This window comes from Hypomesus nipponensis, chromosome 23, assembly GCF_054491055.1.
Source record: "Hypomesus nipponensis isolate SF chromosome 23, ASM5449105v1, whole genome shotgun sequence".
In the NCBI taxonomy this organism is placed as follows: Eukaryota; Metazoa; Chordata; class Actinopteri; order Osmeriformes; family Osmeridae; genus Hypomesus; species Hypomesus nipponensis.
Window position 1 is genome coordinate 5,803,435 of NC_140383.1, and position 12,782 is coordinate 5,816,216.

Consider the following 12,782-nt stretch of genomic DNA (forward strand, 5'->3'; position numbering starts at 1 on the left):
TCTTCCTCATTTGTCGAAAAGGGTTTTCCTGGGAGAAAAGTCAACATTTCTGATAGAGCTGCAGGGCATGGTGGCCAAGAGGCAAGGCGTCGGTCTCGTAAACCGAAGATCATGGGTTCAACCCCCATCCGTGCCTTCCTTTCGTAGTTGTCAATTGCTGAACCCAGGTTTTGTGAGAAGCTGAGTCATCTGTTGAAAAGGGTTTTTTCCAGCAAGAACACTCCAAGTTTCTGACAGCTGCAAGGGCATGGTGGCCAAGTGGCAAGGCGTCGGTCTCGTAAACCAAAGATCATGGGTTCAACCCCCATCCGTGCCTTTACATCTTAGTTGTCAGTTACTGAAACAACCGACTGGTTTAGTGAGTAGTTGTGTCATTTGTTGAAAATGGTTTCCTGCAAGAAAAATCTAAATTCCTATTAGAGCTGCAGGGCATGGTGGCCAAGTGGGAAGGTGTCGGTCTCGTAAACTGAAGATCATGGGTTCAATCCCCATCCGTGCCTTTAATTCTTAGTTGTCAATTACTGAAACAACCGATTGGTTTTGTGAATACCTCTTCCTCATTTGTCGAAAAGGGTTTTCCTGGGAGAAAAGTCAACATTTCTGATAGAGCTGCAGGGCATGGTGGCCAAGAGGCAAGGCGTCGGTCTCGTAAACAGAAGATCATGGGTTCAACCCCCATCCGTGCCTTCCTTTCGTAGTTGTCAATTGCTGAACCCAGGTTTTGTGAGTAGCTCAGTCGTCTGTTGAAAAGGGTTTTCCAGCAAGAACACTCCAAGTTTCTGACAGCTGCAAGGCATGGTGGCCAAGTGGCAAGGCGTCGGTCTCGTAAACCGAAGATCATGGGTTCAATCCCCATCCGTGCCTTAAATTCTTAGTTGTCAATTACTGAAATAACCGATTGGTTTTGTGAATACCTCTTCCTCATTTGTCGAAAAGGGTTTTCCTGGGAGAAAAGTCAACATTTCTGATAGAGCTGCAGGGCATGGTGGCCAAGTGGCAAGGCGTCGGTCTCGTAAACCGAAGATCATGGGTTCAACCCCCATCCGTGCCTTCCTTTTGCAGTTGTCAATTGCTGAACCCAGGTTTTGTGAGTAGCTCAGTCATCTGTTGAAAAGGGTTTTCCAGCAAGAACACTCCAAGTTTCTGACAGCTGCAAGGCATGGTGGCCAAGTGGCAAGGTGTCGGTCTCGTAAACCGAAGATCATGGGTTCAATCCCCATCCGTGCCTTTAATTCTTAGTTGTCAATTACTGAAACAACCGATTGGTTTTGTGAATACCTCTTCCTCATTTGTCGAAAAGGGTTTTCCTGGGAGAAAAGTCAACATTTCTGATAGAGCTGCAGGGCATGGTGGCCAAGAGGCAAGGCGTCGGTCTCGTAAACCGAAGATCATGGGTTCAACCCCCATCCGTGCCTTCCTTTCGTAGTTGTCAATTGCTGAACCCAGGTTTTGTGAGAAGCTGAGTCATCTGTTGAAAAGGGTTTTTTCCAGCAAGAACACTCCAAGTTTCTGACAGCTGCAAGGGCATGGTGGCCAAGTGGCAAGGCGTCGGTCTCGTAAACCGAAGATCATGGGTTCAACCCCCATCCGTGCCTTTACATCTTAGTTGTCAGTTACTGAAACAACCGACTGGTTTAGTGAGTAGTTGTGTCATTTGTTGAAAATGGTTTCCTGCAAGAAAAATCTAAATTCCTATTAGAGCTGCAGGGCATGGTGGCCAAGTGGGAAGGTGTCGGTCTCGTAAACTGAAGATCATGGGTTCAATCCCCATCCGTGCCTTTAATTCTTAGTTGTCAATTACTGAAACAACCGATTGGTTTTGTGAATACCTCTTCCTCATTTGTCGAAAAGGGTTTTCCTGGGAGAAAAGTCAACATTTCTGATAGAGCTGCAGGGCATGGTGGCCAAGAGGCAAGGCGTCGGTCTCGTAAACAGAAGATCATGGGTTCAACCCCCATCCGTGCCTTCCTTTCGTAGTTGTCAATTGCTGAACCCAGGTTTTGTGAGTAGCTCAGTCGTCTGTTGAAAAGGGTTTTCCAGCAAGAACACTCCAAGTTTCTGACAGCTGCAAGGCATGGTGGCCAAGTGGCAAGGCGTCGGTCTCGTAAACCGAAGATCATGGGTTCAATCCCCATCCGTGCCTTAAATTCTTAGTTGTCAATTACTGAAACAACCGATTGGTTTTGTGAATACCTCTTCCTCATTTGTCGAAAAGGGTTTTCCTGGGAGAAAAGTCAACATTTCTGATAGAGCTGCAGGGCATGGTGGCCAAGTGGCAAGGCGTCGGTCTCGTAAACCGAAGATCATGGGTTCAACCCCCATCCGTGCCTTCCTTTTGCAGTTGTCAATTGCTGAACCCAGGTTTTGTGAGTAGCTCAGTCATCTGTTGAAAAGGGTTTTCCAGCAAGAACACTCCAAGTTTCTGACAGCTGCAAGGCATGGTGGCCAAGTGGCAAGGTGTCGGTCTCGTAAACCGAAGATCATGGGTTCAATCCCCATCCGTGCCTTTAATTCTTAGTTGTCAATTACTGAAACAACCGATTGGTTTTGTGAATACCTCTTCCTCATTTGTCGAAAAGGGTTTTCCTGGGAGAAAAGTCAACATTTCTGATAGAGCTGCAGGGCATGGTGGCCAAGAGGCAAGGCGTAGGTCTCGTAAACCGAAGATCATGGGTTCAACCCCCATCCGTGCCTTCCTTTCGTAGTTGTCAATTGCTGAACCCAGGTTTTGTGAGTAGCTGAGTCATCTGTTGAAAAGGGTTTTTTCCAGCAAGAACACTCCAAGTTTCTGACAGCTGCAAGGGCATGGTGGCCAAGTGGCAAGGCGTCGGTCTCGTAAACCGAAGATCATGGGTTCAACCCCCATCCGTGCCTTTACATCTTAGTTGTCAGTTACTGAAACAACCGACTGGTTTAGTGAGTAGTTGTGTCATTTGTTGAAAATGGTTTCCTGCAAGAAAAATCTAAATTCCTATTAGAGCTGCAGGGCATGGTGGCCAAGTGGCAAGGTGTCGGTCTCGTAAACTGAAGATCATGGGTTCAATCCCCATCCGTGCCTTTAATTCTTAGTTGTCAATTACTGAAACAACCGATTGGTTTTGTGAATACCTCTTCCTCATTTGTCGAAAAGGGTTTTCCTGGGAGAAAAGTCAACATTTCTGATAGAGCTGCAGGGCATGGTGGCCAAGAGGCAAGGCGTCGGTCTCGTAAACAGAAGATCATGGGTTCAACCCCCATCCGTGCCTTCCTTTCGTAGTTGTCAATTGCTGAACCCAGGTTTTGTGAGCAGCTGAGTCATCTGTTGAAAAGGGTTTTCCAGCAAGAACACTCCAAGTTTCTGACAACTGCAAGGCATGGTGGCCAAGTGGCAAGGCGTCGGTCTCGTAAACCGAAGATCATGGGTTCAACCCCCATCCGTGCCTTCCTTTCGTAGTTGTCAATTGCTGAACCCAGGTTTTGTGAGAAGCTGAGTCATCTGTTGAAAAGGGTTTTTTCCAGCAAGAACACTCCAAGTTTCTGACAGCTGCAAGGGCATGGTGGCCAAGTGGCAAGGCGTCGGTCTCGTAAACCGAAGATCATGGGTTCAACCCCCATCCGTGCCTTTACATCTTAGTTGTCAGTTACTGAAACAACCGACTGGTTTAGTGAGTAGTTGTGTCATTTGTTGAAAATGGTTTCCTGCAAGAAAAATCTAAATTCCTATTAGAGCTGCAGGGCATGGTGGCCAAGTGGGAAGGTGTCGGTCTCGTAAACTGAAGATCATGGGTTCAATCCCCATCCGTGCCTTTAATTCTTAGTTGTCAATTACTGAAACAACCGATTGGTTTTGTGAATACCTCTTCCTCATTTGTCGAAAAGGGTTTTCCTGGGAGAAAAGTCAACATTTCTGATAGAGCTGCAGGGCATGGTGGCCAAGAGGCAAGGCGTCGGTCTCGTAAACAGAAGATCATGGGTTCAACCCCCATCCGTGCCTTCCTTTCGTAGTTGTCAATTGCTGAACCCAGGTTTTGTGAGTAGCTCAGTCGTCTGTTGAAAAGGGTTTTCCAGCAAGAACACTCCAAGTTTCTGACAGCTGCAAGGCATGGTGGCCAAGTGGCAAGGCGTCGGTCTCGTAAACCGAAGATCATGGGTTCAATCCCCATCCGTGCCTTAAATTCTTAGTTGTCAATTACTGAAACAACCGATTGGTTTTGTGAATACCTCTTCCTCATTTGTCGAAAAGGGTTTTCCTGGGAGAAAAGTCAACATTTCTGATAGAGCTGCAGGGCATGGTGGCCAAGTGGCAAGGCGTCGGTCTCGTAAACCGAAGATCATGGGTTCAACCCCCATCCGTGCCTTCCTTTTGCAGTTGTCAATTGCTGAACCCAGGTTTTGTGAGTAGCTCAGTCATCTGTTGAAAAGGGTTTTCCAGCAAGAACACTCCAAGTTTCTGACAGCTGCAAGGCATGGTGGCCAAGTGGCAAGGTGTCGGTCTCGTAAACCGAAGATCATGGGTTCAATCCCCATCCGTGCCTTTAATTCTTAGTTGTCAATTACTGAAACAACCGATTGGTTTTGTGAATACCTCTTCCTCATTTGTCGAAAAGGGTTTTCCTGGGAGAAAAGTCAACATTTCTGATAGAGCTGCAGGGCATGGTGGCCAAGAGGCAAGGCGTAGGTCTCGTAAACCGAAGATCATGGGTTCAACCCCCATCCGTGCCTTCCTTTCGTAGTTGTCAATTGCTGAACCCAGGTTTTGTGAGTAGCTGAGTCATCTGTTGAAAAGGGTTTTTTCCAGCAAGAACACTCCAAGTTTCTGACAGCTGCAAGGGCATGGTGGCCAAGTGGCAAGGCGTCGGTCTCGTAAACCGAAGATCATGGGTTCAACCCCCATCCGTGCCTTTACATCTTAGTTGTCAGTTACTGAAACAACCGACTGGTTTAGTGAGTAGTTGTGTCATTTGTTGAAAATGGTTTCCTGCAAGAAAAATCTAAATTCCTATTAGAGCTGCAGGGCATGGTGGCCAAGTGGCAAGGTGTCGGTCTCGTAAACTGAAGATCATGGGTTCAATCCCCATCCGTGCCTTTAATTCTTAGTTGTCAATTACTGAAACAACCGATTGGTTTTGTGAATACCTCTTCCTCATTTGTCGAAAAGGGTTTTCCTGGGAGAAAAGTCAACATTTCTGATAGAGCTGCAGGGCATGGTGGCCAAGAGGCAAGGCGTCGGTCTCGTAAACAGAAGATCATGGGTTCAACCCCCATCCGTGCCTTCCTTTCGTAGTTGTCAATTGCTGAACCCAGGTTTTGTGAGCAGCTGAGTCATCTGTTGAAAAGGGTTTTCCAGCAAGAACACTCCAAGTTTCTGACAACTGCAAGGCATGGTGGCCAAGTGGCAAGGCGTCGGTCTCGTAAACCGAAGATCATGGGTTCAACCCCCATCCGTGCCTTCCTTTCGTAGTTGTCAATTGCTGAACCCAGGTTTTGTGAGTAGCTGAGTCATCTGTTGAAAAAGGTTTTCCAGCAAGAACACTCCAAGTTTCTGACAGCTGCAAGGCATGGTGGCCAAGTGGCAAGGCGTCGGTCTCGTAAACCGAAGATCATGGGTTCAACCGCCATCCGTGCCTTCCTTTCGTAGTTGTCAATTGCTGAACCCAGGTTTTGTGAGTAGCTGAGTCATCTGTTGAAAAGGGTTTTCCAGCAAGAACACTCCAAGTTTCTGACAGCTGCAAGGCATGGTGGCCAAGTGGCAAGGCGTCGGTCTCGTAAACCGAAGATCATGGGTTCAACCCCCATCCGTGCCTTCCTTTCGTAGTTGTCAATTGCTGAACCCAGGTTTTGTGAGTAGCTGAGTCATCTGTTGAAAAGGGTTTTCCAGCAAGAACACTCCAAGTTTCTGACAGCTGCAAGGCATGGTGGCCAAGTGGCAAGGCGTCGGTCTCGTAAACCGAAGATCATGGGTTCAACCCCCATCCGTGCCTTCCTTTCGTAGTTGTCAATTGCTGAACCCAGGTTTTGTGAGTAGCTGAGTCATCTGTTGAAAAGGGTTTTTTCCAGCAAGAACACTCCAAGTTTCTGACAGCTGCAAGGGCATGGTGGCCAAGTGGCAAGGCGTCGGTCTCGTAAACCGAAGATCATGGGTTCAACCCCCATCCGTGCCTTTACATCTTAGTTGTCAGTTACTGAAACAACCGACTGGTTTAGTGAGTAGTTGTGTCATTTGTTGAAAATGGTTTCCTGCAAGAAAAATCTAAATTCCTATTAGAGCTGCAGGGCATGGTGGCCAAGTGGCAAGGTGTCGGTCTCGTAAACTGAAGATCATGGGTTCAATCCCCATCCGTGCCTTTAATTCTTAGTTGTCAATTACTGAAACAACCGATTGGTTTTGTGAATACCTCTTCCTCATTTGTCGAAAAGGGTTTTCCTGGGAGAAAAGTCAACATTTCTGATAGAGCTGCAGGGCATGGTGGCCAAGAGGCAAGGCGTCGGTCTCGTAAACAGAAGATCATGGGTTCAACCCCCATCCGTGCCTTCCTTTCGTAGTTGTCAATTGCTGAACCCAGGTTTTGTGAGCAGCTGAGTCATCTGTTGAAAAGGGTTTTCCAGCAAGAACACTCCAAGTTTCTGACAACTGCAAGGCATGGTGGCCAAGTGGCAAGGCGTCGGTCTCGTAAACCGAAGATCATGGGTTCAACCCCCATCCGTGCCTTCCTTTCGTAGTTGTCAATTGCTGAACCCAGGTTTTGTGAGTAGCTGAGTCATCTGTTGAAAAAGGTTTTCCAGCAAGAACACTCCAAGTTTCTGACAGCTGCAAGGCATGGTGGCCAAGTGGCAAGGCGTCGGTCTCGTAAACCGAAGATCATGGGTTCAACCGCCATCCGTGCCTTCCTTTCGTAGTTGTCAATTGCTGAACCCAGGTTTTGTGAGTAGCTGAGTCATCTGTTGAAAAGGGTTTTCCAGCAAGAACACTCCAAGTTTCTGACAGCTGCAAGGCATGGTGGCCAAGTGGCAAGGCGTCGGTCTCGTAAACCGAAGATCATGGGTTCAACCCCCATCCGTGCCTTTAAATCTTAGTTGTCAGTTAATGAAACAACCGACTGGTTTAGTGAGTAGTTGTGTCATTTGTTGAAAATGGTTTCCTGCAAGAAAAATCTAAATTCCTATTAGAGCTGCAGGGCATGGTGGCCAAGTGGCAAGGTGTCGGTCTCGTAAACCGAAGATCATGGGTTCAATCCCCATCCGTGCCTTTAATTCTTAGTTGTCAATTACTGAAACAACCGATTGGTTTTGTGAATACCTCTTCCTCATTTGTCGAAAAGGGTTTTCCTGGGAGAAAAGTCAACATTTCTGATAGAGCTGCAGGGCATGGTGGCCAAGTGGCAAGGCGTCGGTCTCGTAAACAGAAGATCATGGGTTCAACCCCCATCCGTGCCTTCCTTTCGTAGTTGTCAATTGCTGAACCCAGGTTTTGTGAGTAGCTGAGTCATCTGTTGAAAAGGGTTTTCCAGCAAGAACACTCCAAGTTTCTGACAGCTGCAAGGCATGGTGGCCAAGTGGCAAGGCGTCGGTCTCGTAAACCGAAGATCATGGGTTCAACCCCCATCCGTGCCTTCCTTTCGTAGTTGTCAATTGCTGAACCCAGGTTTTGTGAGTAGCTGAGTCATCTGTTGAAAAGGGTTTTCCAGCAAGAACACTCCAAGTTTCTGACAGCTGCAAGGCATGGTGGCCAAGTGGCAAGGCGTCGGTCTCGTAAACCGAAGATCATGGGTTCAACCCCCATCCGTGCCTTCCTTTCGTAGTTGTCAATTGCTGAACCCAGGTTTTGTGAGTAGCTGAGTCATCTGTTGAAAAGGGTTTTCCAGCAAGAACACTCCAAGTTTCTGACAGCTGCAAGGCATGGTGGCCAAGTGGCAAGGCGTCGGTCTCGTAAACCGAAGATCATGGGTTCAACCCCCATCCGTGCCTTTAAATCTTAGTTGTCAGTTACTGAAACAACCGACTGGTTTAGTGAGTAGTTGTGTCATTTGTTGAAAATGGTTTCCTGCAAGAAAAATCTAAATTCCTATTAGAGCTGCAGGGCATGGTGGCCAAGTGGCAAGGTGTCGGTCTCGTAAACCGAAGATCATGGGTTCAATCCCCATCCGTGCCTTTAATTCTTAGTTGTCAATTACTGAAACAACCCATTGGTTTTGTGAATACCTCTTCCTCATTTGTCGAAAAGGGTTTTCCTGGGAGAAAAGTCAACATTTCTGATAGAGCTGCAGGGCATGGTGGCCAAGTGGCAAGGCGTCGGTCTCGTAAACCGAAGATCATGGGTTCAACCCCCATCCGTGCCTTCCTTTCGTAGTTGTCAATTGCTGAACCCAGGTTTTGTGAGTAGCTGAGTCATCTGTTGAAAAGGGTTTTCCAGCAAGAACACTCCAAGTTTCTGACAGCTGCAAGGCATGGTGGCCAAGTGGCAAGGCGTCGGTCTCGTAAACCGAAGATCATGGGTTCAACTCCCATCCGTGCCTTTAAATCTTAGTTGTCAATTACTGAAACAACCGACTGGTTTAGTGAGTAGTTGTGTCATTTGTTGAAAATGGTTTCCTGCAAGAAAAATCTAAATTCCTATTAGAGCTGCAGGGCATGGTGGCCAAGTGGCAAGGTGTCGGTCTCGTAAACCGAAGATCATGGGTTCAATCCCCATCCGTGCCTTTAATTCTTAGTTGTCAATTACTGAAACAACCGATTGGTTTTGTGAATACCTCTTCCTCATTTGTCGAAAAGGGTTTTCCTGGGAGAAAAGTCAACATTTCTGATAGAGCTGCAGGGCATGGTGGCCAAGTGGCAAGGCGTCGGTCTCGTAAACCGAAGATCATGGGTTCAACCCCCATCCGTGCCTTCCTTTCGTAGTTGTCAATTGCTGAACCCAGGTTTTGTGAGTAGCTGAGTCATCTGTTGAAAAGGGTTTTCCAGCAAGAACACTCCAAGTTTCTGACAGCTGCAAGGCATGGTGGCCAAGTGGCAAGGCGTCGGTCTCGTAAACCGAAGATCATGGGTTCAACCCCCATCCGTGCCTTTAAATCTTAGTTGTCAGTTACTGAAACAACCGACTGGTTTAGTGAGTAGTTGTGTCATTTGTTGAAAATGGTTTCCTGCAAGAAAAATCTAAATTCCTATTAGAGCTGCAGGGCATGGTGGCCAAGTGGCAAGGTGTCGGTCTCGTAAACCGAAGATCATGGGTTCAATCCCCATCCGTGCCTTTAATTCTTAGTTGTCAATTACTGAAACAACCCATTGGTTTTGTGAATACCTCTTCCTCATTTGTCGAAAAGGGTTTTCCTGGGAGAAAAGTCAACATTTCTGATAGAGCTGCAGGGCATGGTGGCCAAGTGGCAAGGCGTCGGTCTCGTAAACAGAAGATCATGGGTTCAACCCCCATCCGTGCCTTCCTTTCGTAGTTGTCAATTGCTGAACCCAGGGTTTGTGAGTAGCTGAGTCATCTGTTGAAAAGAGTTTTCCAGCAAGAACACTCCAAGTTTCTGACAGCTGCAAGGCATGGTGGCCAAGTGGCAAGGCGTCAGTCTCGTAAACCGAAGATTATGGGTTCAACCCCCATCCGTGCCTTTACATCTTAGTTGTCAATTAGTGAAACAACCGACTGGTTTTGTGAGTAGCTGTGTCATTTGTTGAAAATGGTTTCCTGCAAGAAAAATCTAAATTCCTATTAGAGCTGCAGGGCATGGTGGCCAAGTGGCAAGGTGTCGGTCTCGTTAACCGAAGATCATGGGTTCAATCCCCATCCGTGCCTTTAATTCTTAGTTGTCAATTACTGAAACAACCGATTGGTTTTGTGAATACCTCTTCCTCATTTGTCGAAAAGGGTTTTCCTGGGAGAAAAGTCAACATTTCTGATAGAGCTGCAGGGCATGGTGGCCAAGAGGCAAGGCGTCGGTCTCGTAAACAGAAGATCATGGGTTCAACCCCCATCCGTGCCTTCCTTTCGTAGTTGTCAATTGCTGAACCCAGGTTTTGTGAGTAGCTCAGTCGTCTGTTGAAAAGGGTTTTCCAGCAAGAACACTCCAAGTTTCTGACAGCTGCAAGGCATGGTGGCCAAGTGGCAAGGCGTCGGTCTCGTAAACAGAAGATCATGGGTTCAATCCCCATCCGTGCCTTAAATTCTTAGTTGTCAATTACTGAAACAACCGATTGGTTTTGTGAATACCTCTTCCTCATTTGTCGAAAAGGGTTTTCCTGGGAGAAAAGTCAACATTTCTGATAGAGCTGCAGGACATGGTGGCCAAGTGGCAAGGCGTCGGTCTCGTAAACCGAAGATCATGGGTTCAACCCCCATCCGTGCCTTCCTTTTGCAGTTGTCAATTGCTGAACCCAGGTTTTGTGAGTAGCTGAGTCATCTGTTGAAAAGGGTTTTCCAGCAAGAACACTCCAAGTTTCTGACAGCTGCAAGGCATGGTGGCCAAGTGGCAAGGTGTCGGTCTCGTAAACCGAAGATCATGGGTTCAATCCCCATCCGTGCCTTTAAATCTTAGTTGTCAGTTACTGAAACAACCGACTGGTTTTGTGAGTAGTTGTGTCATTTGTTGAAAATGGTTTCCTGCAAGAAAAATCTAAATTCCTATTAGAGCTGCAGGGCATGGTGGCCAAGTGGCAAGGTGTCGGTCTCGTAAACCGAAGATCATGGGTTCAATCCCCATCCGTGCCTTTAATACTTAGTTGTCAATTACTGAAACAACCGTTTGGTTTTGTGAAAACCTCTTCTTCATTTGTCGAAAAGGGTTTTCCTGGGAGAAAAGTCAACATTTCTGATAGAGCTGCAGGGCATGGTGGTCAAGTGGCAAGGCGTCGGTCTCGTAAACCGAAGATCATGGGTTCAACCCCCATCCGTGCCTTCCTTTCGTAGTTTTCAATTGCTGAACCCAGGTTTTGTGAGTAGCTGAGTCATCTGTTGAAAAGAGTTTTCCAGCAAGAACACTCCAAGTTTCTGACAGCTGCAAGGCATGGTGGCCAAGTGGCAAGGCGTCGGTCTCGTAAACCGAAGATCATGGGCTCAACCCCCATCCGTGCCTTTAAATCTTAGTTGTCAGTTACTGAAACAACCGACTGGTTTTGTGAGTAGTTGTGTCATTTGTTGAAAATGGTTTCCTGCAAGAAAAATCTAAATTCCTATTAGAGCTGCAGGGCATGGTGGCCAAGTGGCAAGGTGTCGGTCTCGTAAACCGAAGATCATGGGTTCAATCCCCATCCGTGCCTTTAATTCTTAGTTGTCAATTACTGAAACAACCGTTTGGTTTTGTGAAAACCTCTTCTTCATTTGTCGAAAAGGGTTTTCCTGGTAGAAAAGTCAACATTTCTGATAGAGCTGCAGGGCATGGTGGCCAAGTGGCAAGGCGTCGGTCTCGTAAACCGAAGATCATGGGTTCAACCCCCATCCGTGCCTTCCTTTCGTAGTTGTCAATTGCTGAACCCAGGTTTTGTGAGTAGCTGAGTCATCTGTTGAAAAGAGTTTTCCAGCAAGAACACTCCAAGTTTCTGACAGCTGCAAGGCATGGTGGCCAAGTGGCAAGGCGTCGGTCTCGTAAACCGAAGATCATGGGTTCAACCCCCATCCGTGCCTTTAAATCTTAGTTGTCAGTTACTGAAACAACCGACTGGTTTAGTGAGTAGTTGTGTCATTTGTTGAAAATGGTTTCCTGCAAGAAAAATCTAAATTCCTATTAGAGCTGCAGGGCATGGTGGCCAAGTGGCAAGGTGTCGGTCTCGTAAACCGAAGATCATGGGTTCAATCCCCATCCGTGCCTTTAATTCTTAGTTGTCAATTACTGAAACAACCCATTGGTTTTGTGAATACCTCTTCCTCATTTGTCGAAAAGGGTTTTCCTGGGAGAAAAGTCAACATTTCTGATAGAGCTGCAGGGCATGGTGGCCAAGTGGCAAGGCGTCGGTCTCGTAAACCGAAGATCATGGGTTCAACCCCCATCCGTGCCTTCCTTTCGTAGTTGTCAATTGCTGAACCCAGGTTTTGTGAGTAGCTGAGTCATCTGTTGAAAAGGGTTTTCCAGCAAGAACACTCCAAGTTTCTGACAGCTGCAAGGCATGGTGGCCAAGTGGCAAGGCGTCGGTCTCGTAAACCGAAGATCATGGGTTCAACTCCCATCCGTGCCTTTAAATCTTAGTTGTCAATTACTGAAACAACCGACTGGTTTAGTGAGTAGTTGTGTCATTTGTTGAAAATGGTTTCCTGCAAGAAAAATCTAAATTCCTATTAGAGCTGGAGGGCATGGTGGCCAAGTGGCAAGGTGTCGGTCTCGTAAACCGAAGATCATGGGTTCAATCCCCATCCGTGCCTTTAATTCTTAGTTGTCAATTACTGAAACAACCGATTGGTTTTGTGAATACCTCTTCCTCATTTGTCGAAAAGGGTTTTCCTGGGAGAAAAGTCAACATTTCTGATAGAGCTGCAGGGCATGGTGGCCAAGTGGCAAGGCGTCGGTCTCGTAAACCGAAGATCATGGGTTCAACCCCCATCCGTGCCTTCCTTTCGTAGTTGTCAATTGCTGAACCCAGGTTTTGTGAGTAGCTGAGTCATCTGTTGAAAAGGGTTTTCCAGCAAGAACACTCCAAGTTTCTGACAGCTGCAAGGCATGGTGGCCAAGTGGCAAGGCGTCGGTCTCGTAAACCGAAGATCATGGGTTCAACCCCCATCCGTGCCTTTAAATCTTAGTTGTCAGTTACTGAAACAACCGACTGGTTTAGTGAGTAGTTGTGTCATTTGTTGAAAATGGTTTCCTGCAAGAAAAATC

The 12,782-nt window shown here is 47.0% G+C and overlaps 1 protein-coding gene and 68 non-coding genes across 69 annotated transcripts in view; 68 read left to right on the forward strand and 1 right to left on the reverse strand.

Moving 5' to 3' along the window:
- LOC146233793 (uncharacterized) overlaps positions 1 to 12,782 on the reverse strand; it is a 39,513-nt gene that overhangs the window by 12,273 nt on the left and 14,458 nt on the right. The gene's annotated exons all lie outside the window — the stretch shown is intronic.
- On the forward strand, positions 65 to 136 carry trnat-cgu (transfer RNA threonine (anticodon CGU)). The gene has a single exon. It is a non-coding gene; the product is annotated as a tRNA-Thr (tRNA).
- On the forward strand, positions 245 to 316 carry trnat-cgu (transfer RNA threonine (anticodon CGU)). The gene has a single exon. It is a non-coding gene; the product is annotated as a tRNA-Thr (tRNA).
- trnat-cgu (transfer RNA threonine (anticodon CGU)) lies at positions 429 to 500 on the forward strand. Its single transcript has one exon. It is a non-coding gene; the product is annotated as a tRNA-Thr (tRNA).
- On the forward strand, positions 616 to 687 carry trnat-cgu (transfer RNA threonine (anticodon CGU)). The gene has a single exon. It is a non-coding gene; the product is annotated as a tRNA-Thr (tRNA).
- trnat-cgu (transfer RNA threonine (anticodon CGU)) lies at positions 793 to 864 on the forward strand. The gene has a single exon. It is a non-coding gene; the product is annotated as a tRNA-Thr (tRNA).
- On the forward strand, positions 980 to 1,051 carry trnat-cgu (transfer RNA threonine (anticodon CGU)). Its single transcript has one exon. It is a non-coding gene; the product is annotated as a tRNA-Thr (tRNA).
- trnat-cgu (transfer RNA threonine (anticodon CGU)) lies at positions 1,157 to 1,228 on the forward strand. Its single transcript has one exon. It is a non-coding gene; the product is annotated as a tRNA-Thr (tRNA).
- On the forward strand, positions 1,344 to 1,415 carry trnat-cgu (transfer RNA threonine (anticodon CGU)). Its single transcript has one exon. It is a non-coding gene; the product is annotated as a tRNA-Thr (tRNA).
- trnat-cgu (transfer RNA threonine (anticodon CGU)) lies at positions 1,524 to 1,595 on the forward strand. The gene has a single exon. It is a non-coding gene; the product is annotated as a tRNA-Thr (tRNA).
- Positions 1,708 to 1,779, forward strand: trnat-cgu (transfer RNA threonine (anticodon CGU)). Its single transcript has one exon. It is a non-coding gene; the product is annotated as a tRNA-Thr (tRNA).
- trnat-cgu (transfer RNA threonine (anticodon CGU)) lies at positions 1,895 to 1,966 on the forward strand. Its single transcript has one exon. It is a non-coding gene; the product is annotated as a tRNA-Thr (tRNA).
- On the forward strand, positions 2,072 to 2,143 carry trnat-cgu (transfer RNA threonine (anticodon CGU)). The gene has a single exon. It is a non-coding gene; the product is annotated as a tRNA-Thr (tRNA).
- Positions 2,259 to 2,330, forward strand: trnat-cgu (transfer RNA threonine (anticodon CGU)). The gene has a single exon. It is a non-coding gene; the product is annotated as a tRNA-Thr (tRNA).
- Positions 2,436 to 2,507, forward strand: trnat-cgu (transfer RNA threonine (anticodon CGU)). Its single transcript has one exon. It is a non-coding gene; the product is annotated as a tRNA-Thr (tRNA).
- On the forward strand, positions 2,803 to 2,874 carry trnat-cgu (transfer RNA threonine (anticodon CGU)). Its single transcript has one exon. It is a non-coding gene; the product is annotated as a tRNA-Thr (tRNA).
- On the forward strand, positions 2,987 to 3,058 carry trnat-cgu (transfer RNA threonine (anticodon CGU)). The gene has a single exon. It is a non-coding gene; the product is annotated as a tRNA-Thr (tRNA).
- trnat-cgu (transfer RNA threonine (anticodon CGU)) lies at positions 3,174 to 3,245 on the forward strand. The gene has a single exon. It is a non-coding gene; the product is annotated as a tRNA-Thr (tRNA).
- Positions 3,351 to 3,422, forward strand: trnat-cgu (transfer RNA threonine (anticodon CGU)). Its single transcript has one exon. It is a non-coding gene; the product is annotated as a tRNA-Thr (tRNA).
- Positions 3,531 to 3,602, forward strand: trnat-cgu (transfer RNA threonine (anticodon CGU)). Its single transcript has one exon. It is a non-coding gene; the product is annotated as a tRNA-Thr (tRNA).
- Positions 3,715 to 3,786, forward strand: trnat-cgu (transfer RNA threonine (anticodon CGU)). The gene has a single exon. It is a non-coding gene; the product is annotated as a tRNA-Thr (tRNA).
- trnat-cgu (transfer RNA threonine (anticodon CGU)) lies at positions 3,902 to 3,973 on the forward strand. The gene has a single exon. It is a non-coding gene; the product is annotated as a tRNA-Thr (tRNA).
- Positions 4,079 to 4,150, forward strand: trnat-cgu (transfer RNA threonine (anticodon CGU)). The gene has a single exon. It is a non-coding gene; the product is annotated as a tRNA-Thr (tRNA).
- On the forward strand, positions 4,266 to 4,337 carry trnat-cgu (transfer RNA threonine (anticodon CGU)). Its single transcript has one exon. It is a non-coding gene; the product is annotated as a tRNA-Thr (tRNA).
- trnat-cgu (transfer RNA threonine (anticodon CGU)) lies at positions 4,443 to 4,514 on the forward strand. Its single transcript has one exon. It is a non-coding gene; the product is annotated as a tRNA-Thr (tRNA).
- trnat-cgu (transfer RNA threonine (anticodon CGU)) lies at positions 4,810 to 4,881 on the forward strand. Its single transcript has one exon. It is a non-coding gene; the product is annotated as a tRNA-Thr (tRNA).
- On the forward strand, positions 4,994 to 5,065 carry trnat-cgu (transfer RNA threonine (anticodon CGU)). Its single transcript has one exon. It is a non-coding gene; the product is annotated as a tRNA-Thr (tRNA).
- trnat-cgu (transfer RNA threonine (anticodon CGU)) lies at positions 5,181 to 5,252 on the forward strand. Its single transcript has one exon. It is a non-coding gene; the product is annotated as a tRNA-Thr (tRNA).
- trnat-cgu (transfer RNA threonine (anticodon CGU)) lies at positions 5,358 to 5,429 on the forward strand. The gene has a single exon. It is a non-coding gene; the product is annotated as a tRNA-Thr (tRNA).
- Positions 5,535 to 5,606, forward strand: trnat-cgu (transfer RNA threonine (anticodon CGU)). The gene has a single exon. It is a non-coding gene; the product is annotated as a tRNA-Thr (tRNA).
- trnat-cgu (transfer RNA threonine (anticodon CGU)) lies at positions 5,712 to 5,783 on the forward strand. The gene has a single exon. It is a non-coding gene; the product is annotated as a tRNA-Thr (tRNA).
- trnat-cgu (transfer RNA threonine (anticodon CGU)) lies at positions 5,889 to 5,960 on the forward strand. Its single transcript has one exon. It is a non-coding gene; the product is annotated as a tRNA-Thr (tRNA).
- On the forward strand, positions 6,069 to 6,140 carry trnat-cgu (transfer RNA threonine (anticodon CGU)). Its single transcript has one exon. It is a non-coding gene; the product is annotated as a tRNA-Thr (tRNA).
- Positions 6,253 to 6,324, forward strand: trnat-cgu (transfer RNA threonine (anticodon CGU)). The gene has a single exon. It is a non-coding gene; the product is annotated as a tRNA-Thr (tRNA).
- trnat-cgu (transfer RNA threonine (anticodon CGU)) lies at positions 6,440 to 6,511 on the forward strand. Its single transcript has one exon. It is a non-coding gene; the product is annotated as a tRNA-Thr (tRNA).
- On the forward strand, positions 6,617 to 6,688 carry trnat-cgu (transfer RNA threonine (anticodon CGU)). Its single transcript has one exon. It is a non-coding gene; the product is annotated as a tRNA-Thr (tRNA).
- Positions 6,794 to 6,865, forward strand: trnat-cgu (transfer RNA threonine (anticodon CGU)). Its single transcript has one exon. It is a non-coding gene; the product is annotated as a tRNA-Thr (tRNA).
- On the forward strand, positions 6,971 to 7,042 carry trnat-cgu (transfer RNA threonine (anticodon CGU)). Its single transcript has one exon. It is a non-coding gene; the product is annotated as a tRNA-Thr (tRNA).
- trnat-cgu (transfer RNA threonine (anticodon CGU)) lies at positions 7,155 to 7,226 on the forward strand. Its single transcript has one exon. It is a non-coding gene; the product is annotated as a tRNA-Thr (tRNA).
- trnat-cgu (transfer RNA threonine (anticodon CGU)) lies at positions 7,342 to 7,413 on the forward strand. The gene has a single exon. It is a non-coding gene; the product is annotated as a tRNA-Thr (tRNA).
- On the forward strand, positions 7,519 to 7,590 carry trnat-cgu (transfer RNA threonine (anticodon CGU)). Its single transcript has one exon. It is a non-coding gene; the product is annotated as a tRNA-Thr (tRNA).
- trnat-cgu (transfer RNA threonine (anticodon CGU)) lies at positions 7,696 to 7,767 on the forward strand. The gene has a single exon. It is a non-coding gene; the product is annotated as a tRNA-Thr (tRNA).
- On the forward strand, positions 7,873 to 7,944 carry trnat-cgu (transfer RNA threonine (anticodon CGU)). The gene has a single exon. It is a non-coding gene; the product is annotated as a tRNA-Thr (tRNA).
- On the forward strand, positions 8,057 to 8,128 carry trnat-cgu (transfer RNA threonine (anticodon CGU)). Its single transcript has one exon. It is a non-coding gene; the product is annotated as a tRNA-Thr (tRNA).
- Positions 8,244 to 8,315, forward strand: trnat-cgu (transfer RNA threonine (anticodon CGU)). The gene has a single exon. It is a non-coding gene; the product is annotated as a tRNA-Thr (tRNA).
- On the forward strand, positions 8,421 to 8,492 carry trnat-cgu (transfer RNA threonine (anticodon CGU)). Its single transcript has one exon. It is a non-coding gene; the product is annotated as a tRNA-Thr (tRNA).
- On the forward strand, positions 8,605 to 8,676 carry trnat-cgu (transfer RNA threonine (anticodon CGU)). The gene has a single exon. It is a non-coding gene; the product is annotated as a tRNA-Thr (tRNA).
- Positions 8,792 to 8,863, forward strand: trnat-cgu (transfer RNA threonine (anticodon CGU)). Its single transcript has one exon. It is a non-coding gene; the product is annotated as a tRNA-Thr (tRNA).
- On the forward strand, positions 8,969 to 9,040 carry trnat-cgu (transfer RNA threonine (anticodon CGU)). The gene has a single exon. It is a non-coding gene; the product is annotated as a tRNA-Thr (tRNA).
- On the forward strand, positions 9,153 to 9,224 carry trnat-cgu (transfer RNA threonine (anticodon CGU)). The gene has a single exon. It is a non-coding gene; the product is annotated as a tRNA-Thr (tRNA).
- trnat-cgu (transfer RNA threonine (anticodon CGU)) lies at positions 9,340 to 9,411 on the forward strand. Its single transcript has one exon. It is a non-coding gene; the product is annotated as a tRNA-Thr (tRNA).
- Positions 9,517 to 9,588, forward strand: trnat-cgu (transfer RNA threonine (anticodon CGU)). Its single transcript has one exon. It is a non-coding gene; the product is annotated as a tRNA-Thr (tRNA).
- Positions 9,701 to 9,772, forward strand: trnat-cgu (transfer RNA threonine (anticodon CGU)). The gene has a single exon. It is a non-coding gene; the product is annotated as a tRNA-Thr (tRNA).
- Positions 9,888 to 9,959, forward strand: trnat-cgu (transfer RNA threonine (anticodon CGU)). Its single transcript has one exon. It is a non-coding gene; the product is annotated as a tRNA-Thr (tRNA).
- On the forward strand, positions 10,065 to 10,136 carry trnat-cgu (transfer RNA threonine (anticodon CGU)). The gene has a single exon. It is a non-coding gene; the product is annotated as a tRNA-Thr (tRNA).
- Positions 10,251 to 10,323, forward strand: trnat-cgu (transfer RNA threonine (anticodon CGU)). The gene has a single exon. It is a non-coding gene; the product is annotated as a tRNA-Thr (tRNA).
- trnat-cgu (transfer RNA threonine (anticodon CGU)) lies at positions 10,429 to 10,500 on the forward strand. Its single transcript has one exon. It is a non-coding gene; the product is annotated as a tRNA-Thr (tRNA).
- Positions 10,613 to 10,684, forward strand: trnat-cgu (transfer RNA threonine (anticodon CGU)). The gene has a single exon. It is a non-coding gene; the product is annotated as a tRNA-Thr (tRNA).
- Positions 10,800 to 10,871, forward strand: trnat-cgu (transfer RNA threonine (anticodon CGU)). The gene has a single exon. It is a non-coding gene; the product is annotated as a tRNA-Thr (tRNA).
- trnat-cgu (transfer RNA threonine (anticodon CGU)) lies at positions 10,977 to 11,048 on the forward strand. The gene has a single exon. It is a non-coding gene; the product is annotated as a tRNA-Thr (tRNA).
- On the forward strand, positions 11,161 to 11,232 carry trnat-cgu (transfer RNA threonine (anticodon CGU)). Its single transcript has one exon. It is a non-coding gene; the product is annotated as a tRNA-Thr (tRNA).
- trnat-cgu (transfer RNA threonine (anticodon CGU)) lies at positions 11,348 to 11,419 on the forward strand. Its single transcript has one exon. It is a non-coding gene; the product is annotated as a tRNA-Thr (tRNA).
- Positions 11,525 to 11,596, forward strand: trnat-cgu (transfer RNA threonine (anticodon CGU)). Its single transcript has one exon. It is a non-coding gene; the product is annotated as a tRNA-Thr (tRNA).
- On the forward strand, positions 11,709 to 11,780 carry trnat-cgu (transfer RNA threonine (anticodon CGU)). Its single transcript has one exon. It is a non-coding gene; the product is annotated as a tRNA-Thr (tRNA).
- Positions 11,896 to 11,967, forward strand: trnat-cgu (transfer RNA threonine (anticodon CGU)). The gene has a single exon. It is a non-coding gene; the product is annotated as a tRNA-Thr (tRNA).
- trnat-cgu (transfer RNA threonine (anticodon CGU)) lies at positions 12,073 to 12,144 on the forward strand. Its single transcript has one exon. It is a non-coding gene; the product is annotated as a tRNA-Thr (tRNA).
- On the forward strand, positions 12,257 to 12,328 carry trnat-cgu (transfer RNA threonine (anticodon CGU)). Its single transcript has one exon. It is a non-coding gene; the product is annotated as a tRNA-Thr (tRNA).
- On the forward strand, positions 12,444 to 12,515 carry trnat-cgu (transfer RNA threonine (anticodon CGU)). Its single transcript has one exon. It is a non-coding gene; the product is annotated as a tRNA-Thr (tRNA).
- On the forward strand, positions 12,621 to 12,692 carry trnat-cgu (transfer RNA threonine (anticodon CGU)). Its single transcript has one exon. It is a non-coding gene; the product is annotated as a tRNA-Thr (tRNA).